The sequence below is a fragment of the Triticum aestivum genome, chromosome 3A, assembly GCF_018294505.1.
Source record: "Triticum aestivum cultivar Chinese Spring chromosome 3A, IWGSC CS RefSeq v2.1, whole genome shotgun sequence".
Lineage (NCBI taxonomy): Eukaryota > Viridiplantae > Streptophyta > Magnoliopsida > Poales > Poaceae > Triticum > Triticum aestivum.
Genome location: NC_057800.1, coordinates 56,324,910 through 56,331,704, shown reverse-complemented (window position 1 = coordinate 56,331,704; position 6,795 = coordinate 56,324,910).

The following is a 6,795-nucleotide window of genomic DNA, read 5'->3' as shown; positions in this document are numbered from 1 at the left end:
CTCGGGAGCGCCGCCCTTCTGCTCCCTGCTTACGCCTCAGGCCGCGGACGGATCGCACGGCGGGCCTCGCCGCACTCGCGTGCCCCCAGGTGTGCTAGGAGGCTTCATCGACACCGGCACGACCAACAACACCGGACGCCCAATCGCACCCGCGCCACCTCCGATGAGCGCGGGCATGAGCGTGGCGACCCGCGGCCCCAGCGGGGTGCCGGCATACCATCCTCAGGACGGCGCGCTGGGCCGGGAAACATGGAGCATGGGGCACTTCGACGAGGTCTTCAGGGCGATGGCCTTGAAGGCCTACGTGCCCCGCATGATGGACCATGAGTATGCGCTGGAAGACGACCCTGGCTCGTTCCTCAAGCCAGGCTAGGTGGAGGAGGCGCTAGAAGTTGAGGCCTTCCAGGAGCCTCTCGGGAGCCTCACCAACCATGCCGACAACAACAGCTACAGGGTACCACTAATCTCTCACGACCAAGCTTACGCTAACAATGGGTCACAGGGGGATCAGGTCACAGCAGCGGACGGCGGACCCAGCTCAGCAGCCCCCCTCCTGCCAGGAGGAGCGCACTGGGGGCTGCCGGGGAGGAGCCGGGAGCAAGACCCCTCCCCGCACCGCGCGGAGCAAGGCGTCCCCCGAAGGTAGGCCCTCTGCCGGGGAGGTGGCAACGGGCCTTCCCTTGACAGAAGACCCGTGGTCACCGAGGGCGCCGCTGGCGTCCCCTTTGCCCCTGGTGTCATCCTGGTTTTTGGTCGCCCCCAGTGGTGGTTGAGGGTGGCGCAAGGCGGGGCCCCCGTCTGGCGATATGAAGTAAGGCTCGCGCCTATGAAGATCTCCGCTCGTGACACTCTCACGTAATAATGAGTGGGGTCGTACACGCCCCGGAGTCTCAGGAGTGCCGCCCTCGGGCCTCGGGGCTCCCTCCCACGTCCAAGTGGCAGCACTTAGCTCCGCGCTGGTGAGAAGACAAGAAGACTAGACTAGGTGCCGAACGCGGCCATTTGCCTTTGACCTCTTTTCTGTAGCCCTGTGCTGGCTTTGGATTTAAGTCTGAAGTTGAATTTTCATTGTATGTGCAGGGGTGCCTTTTCTCGTTCATTCGATTTCTTGCAATCTGGTTCCTTGCCTTGATTTGGAGTTCGCACCTGCTGCCTCCCCCTCGCGAGCCCCTCGCGAGCGCGGGCTGGGCGCGGCACACGAACGCTGTGCGTATGCACTTCCATGGCTGGCGCTCGCCTCTCGCGAGGCCCTCTCGGGCGGATCGGCAGGCCCCTCAGAAGCTCATAACCCCACAAGCCAGTCGGGAACTGGCCCTGACAAAGGTAAACTGCAACAGTAAGTTTGCAGCAGGGCGCACGGGCTCGTAAAAACACATTTCCGGCTTGGCCAAAGAAATAGAAGTGATAATCTGTTTACATGAGGGGGCCCCCTCCCAAAATGCTCTTCCAACTTTCAGGGTCGTGCCCGAGCTTTCACATGCAGGGTCAACAACAAGGAAGCACGAGCTCAATCGGACATATCACTCGCCGGGTCCTCCGGGTCACCGTCAGACGCGTCACTGGCGTCGCCGTCACCATCGCTGGCATCACCATCGTCGTCTCCAGCATCGCTGTCACCATTGCCGGTGCCGCCCTCACCAGCATCCACCACGTCGCCTTCATCCGCAGCGACCACCACCGCGTCATCCTCGGAGGTGAAGGCCCTGACTAGAGCATCCACATTGTCCTCTACCTAGCGCGCCAGGTCGCCTCGGATGGCCTCGGGCACAGGGGCAATGGCACGTCGAAGTCAAAGTTGGGGTAGGTGTTCTGGAGGTGGCTGAAGACCCAGGAGAACGCGCGCTTGAGCAGGCCGCGTCTCCTCTCCTCAACAAGCACGCGAGCCCCCTCGGGTCGATTCTCCAGGCATGTCACCATGTCGGTGAAGAAGAGGAGGTGACTGGCGTAGTCGTTCGAGTGGGCATGAGGTGCATCTTCATCCCAGATGGCGCCTAGCGCCGTGTTGGCTCTGATCCTGAGGCTTTGGAGCATGGGGGCGTGCTCACGGTCTAGCATCCACCGCCGGAGCGCTTCCTCCCTATTCTGCTGCGCGGAGGACTCGGCGCTAGCGACCCACTGCTGAAGGGAAAGTAGCTCGGCATGAGCGGAAGCCATCTCAGCTTGCACTAAGGTCAGGGTGGCTGCGGCGGCTTTCTCGCGATATTCTGCCTCAGGCAACCCTGACGTGAGGACATTAGTCCTACCCATCGCTTCGGCTTCCACGAGCTCCAACTTTAGGTCGTACCTCCCCTCAAGATCCGCGCGAGACTCGGACACCCGGGGATCGACCTCCTCCTGAGTCCTGGCCTCGCGCGCACTGACAGTCTCCTCTGCTTGGCCGACTTGGCGCTCCCTCGTCTCCAACCACTCAAGCTCAAGGCTGCGCTCAGTGGCTTCCAGCGCCAGCGCTTCCTCATGCTTCAGGATCTCTTCCTCCTCGGTAGGCGTCCCCTTCATCGATGCAAGGGCGGCCTTGCGTGCCTCCACTTGCTGCTCCAAGGAGGCGCTCCAGGCCTGGATCTCCCACGCGCGTTTCTCTACGATCTCGGGGCGATGATCGACTTCCCGGGCTTCTTCCAAGGCTCGAGCGCAGGCCTCTCACGAGGTCGCAAGAGCTGCCTCGGCCTTTGCATTATCAAGCTCGTGCTGGTGCCGCCAGAGGTTGATGGCCAGCTTCAGTTTGTGTCGCTCCTCCATCAGCCGAAGACCCGCGGCCTCGAGGCGCACGTCTACATCCGCGAGCTCTCCGCAAGCCGGCTCATCGCGCCCATCGCCTCCTAAAAGAGCTCGTGGCGGACAACACTCCATGCATGCGCAAACTTGAGCACACAGCTGACTCCATCCTCCGCAGCTGGGGTCGTTGAAGAGGCCTGAAGCGGCTCGCTCCCTCCCAGCAGGTGGATGGGGGCTGGCACTTCCCCACTCATCGTCTGGGCCACGGCGGAGGCCTGGACGGGGGAGGGTCCAATGATCGAAATAGAAGCCAAGATTGGAGTCATCCAGCCGCCGTCCATGACCATAGGAGGAGCCCTTGGCACGCTCGTCGCAGCCCCGATGAGGCCACGAAGAAGAGATGGCAGGAGCGTGGGCTCGAGGCACCAGGCCAGCGTGTCTACCTCCCTGGCCGATCTTGTGCCTGGAGCGGCACGCCGGCCTGGGACGTTCAAGGATAGCGGGAGACTCGAGGCAAGGGGAGGCTGCTTCCCGGGAGTCTTCGCGGCCTTAGCAGATGGGATCCTGAAGAGCCATCGTCAGGAAGGGAAGCAACACTCGAGGAATTACAAAGATAAGGTATTTACTCATCTATGGCGATGTACTTCCTCTGTTTCAACGGCCGGAAGGTGCCGCTGCTGCAGCTAGGGGACCCCTTCCTTTTGCGGAGTGCATCGAAGTCTACACGGAGCCTACCGAAGCGTTGGACGTGGTGACCAGCACAGGGCGCAACTGATGAAGCGCCCGAGGAGGCGGCCTTAGGACCGCCAAGCTGGGGAGAGCCATCGAGTTCCGCCTTGCGACGGCCTTCAGAGGCCTCAGGAGCTTCGACCTCAGGAGCCGCGGATTGCGTCGCCCCCTCAAGTGCCACCCCGGAGCGAGAGTTATGGTCTCCCAAAGATGACGCCTCAGGAACCGCAGGCGGCTTCGACACCTCGGCACCCGCACCTCCGGCCTCTGGCGGTGCTTGCCCCCCTGCGTCCACTCTTGGGGCAAGTTCGGCACCGGCGACAAGGAGGGGAACCACGGTGATGGGGTTCTCAAGGGACCCCTCAAGGCCAACCAAACGCAACCCCCATTCGTCAAAGGGGGGCATCTGCCCCACGAACTCCACCCTGTTTGAGCAATAGTACAAGAGACAGCCCTCCGGCGGCATATCGGCTGGCGAGGGGTCGCCTGCCAGGACCTCGAGCACCGTTCTTCATGCCTCAAGTGGAAGCTCTGACTCTTGAAGCCTCATGCGATCCGGGCCTACAGATAGGGCCCACATCGGCTGGGAATGGCGCTGGAGTGGGGCGACGCGGCGTCGGAGGAACTCCTTCACAACTATGGGCGCGGTCAAGCCAAGATCTTTCAACCTCCTCAGCTGGAGGCAGACGAAGACGAGGCAGGGGCTCGTAAGCTTCTCGTGAGCCCAGCCGGAGCTGGGGACAACGGACGTAGATGGAGGCAAGAGCAAAGGGCTGAGCACTCTGACATCCACATACACCCACCACATCTGAAAACCGCTCGCAGACGGCAGGAGTTCAAAGTCAATCCCAGAGCCGGCTGTCACCGCCACGGCCTGGAAGCTCAGGCACCACGAGCACTGCCGGGGGTCGGTCGGGTGCAGCAGGAAGAAATGGCGCAGAAGGGCCACGGAGGGGGCAATGCCCACCATGGCCTCGCAGACAAAGGCAAAGACGGCAAGAAGAGCGACAGATTGAGGATCTAGGTGCAGCAGATGAATCTGGTAATGGGAAAGCACGGCGTTGAAGAAGGCGGAGAAGGGGGGACCAGACCGGCCCACAGGGCCTCGATGAAGAACTGGACCTCGGTGGCCGCTCTATCGATAGAAGCTCGGGACGTAGGCCAGGACACCGTCCCTCCCCATTTGTTGAAGCTGGAGGCGAGCGCAGGGAGGACCTTGTCCATGGCCTCCTGATTGAGCACTCGCGATCGGCCAACGGCGGGCTCGGCTGCCAGAGGCGGGCTGGCTGAGGACAACGGCCTCTTCCCTTTCTCCATTTGGTTCGGTGCCATGGCGATGGAGGGGACTGTGCTCAGTCAGATTGAGAGAAGAAGCTGAGGTTCGAAGAAGCGGAGGAGTCGGGGAGTGCGTTGCCAGCAATGGGGAAATAACTATATAGGACGCTGTGGCTGCCTAGCCAGGCGGATATCAAGGCTGCATGGGGGAAGCGGGGGGCCCACGTCCAATCGATCGCCACACATCAAGAGGGGCCGCAGGCTGTTGGGGCCCACGACGCTCCGCACTTGCCCTTTGGCTTCGCCTCGAAGCCAAGTCCGAGCGCGCCTTGGGCCCGAGGGCTACTGTCGGCGTTCTAGGAACGGGGGTCCCTGGACTTGCCTGCCTGCGGCCCGCGGCGTGGGTCCTCCGGCGGCCTTGTACAGACCATCTTCACCAGCAAACACTCAAGACCCTCGCGAGGCGGACGACGCAAGACCTCCTTGGGACGACCTCACCAGGCTGGCTCGCGAGGGGCGGAGAGATCAAGGCAAGGGACACCTCGCGAGGTTCCTGTGACGCAAGCCATGACAACTGGAGCTAGGCGGGCGCCAGTGCGCGCAGTGTCCTTGTTTCCTCTTTGGTGTTAAAGAGGCAATCGCAGACGAGGAGTCCCGAGGCATCAGGAAAGGGTTTCCATATTGGTGCAACAAGACCAAGACCAGCAGGCCAGCAGGAAGGAGGTCACCGTGGAGCCCAAGACGGCATCACCACCAGAGCCTTTGGCAGGCGAGGACTACTTTTGTCAGGATAACTTGTAATAGTTGTCTCCCTTCGAATTGGTCATTGTGGGATCCCTTCCCGCTCAATATTTGGGAAGAGGACCAGGGCCTCTATATATAGGACTAGCCACCACCATAGCAAGGGGGCATCGGATCTGACCCAGATCATCCCCAACCACACAAGTTCACCAAGCACGAGAACACCTCTCCTTAGGAGGTTGTTCTTCCCTTGTAACTGTTGATCCTCAGCCTTAGAGGAAATCCACCACACCACACTGGAGTAGGGTATTACACCACAACGGTGGCCCGAACAAGTATAAATCTTGTCCCTCGTGTTCTTTGGGTTCATCGAGCTAGGCCTTGAGATCGTGTCGAGTGCAAGCTAAAGAGGGGGCGAGATCTTTGTGTGCACCCCAGTGTTCGAACCTCAAGGGCTTTGGCGGAACCCGAAATTCGACAGAGATAATGATTGAGTTTCCAGAATTTTTTCACTTACACAATCAAGATGCACTCGACAAATCCATCATCAGTTGCTATTATCAGTAAGTGATTTCTTTCTGTAATTTAAGTCTCTAGCTCAGCTCGTTCATTGCCTGTAATTACCGTCACTATATTCTTCATACGCTATTATGCAGAATAAAGATTCTGGAATGCAAAAATGAGGGAATCTTTTACATTGGGTTTGTTGACCCATATATCATTCATGAAATTATGATACAAGACTACCCCGAGGACATAGAGGCTGACTTGCTAAGGTTTTTGAAGGGACAAAATACCAAAACAGAAATACTATTTCCTTACAACTTCAAGTGAGTGTTACTGTCTTGTAGTACAAATTATATTTTGGTTACTCGATGTAAGTGTAGTTCACGAGTTATGCATGCTTGCTTATATATATAAATGTGTGCGCATGTTCCACTAGATCCTGCTAAACATTAGAGTTGACGCTGGAAATGTTGAAACCATGGACTCACTAGGTAGATGTTGGGGAACGTAGTAATTTTAAAAAATTCCTACGCACACTCAGGATCATGGTGATGCATTGAAACGAGAGGGGAAAGTGTGTCCACGTACCCACATAGACCGAATGCGGAAGCGTTAGCACAACGCGGTTGATGTAGTCGTACGTCTTCACGATCCGACCGATCCAAGTACCGAACGCACGGCACCTCTGAGTTCTGCACACGTTCAACTCGATGACGTCCCGCGAGCTTCGATCCAGCAAAGCTTCACAGGAGAGTTTCGTCAGCACGACAGCGTGGTGATGGTGATGATGATGCTACCGATGCAGGGCTTCGCCTAAGCACCGCTACGATA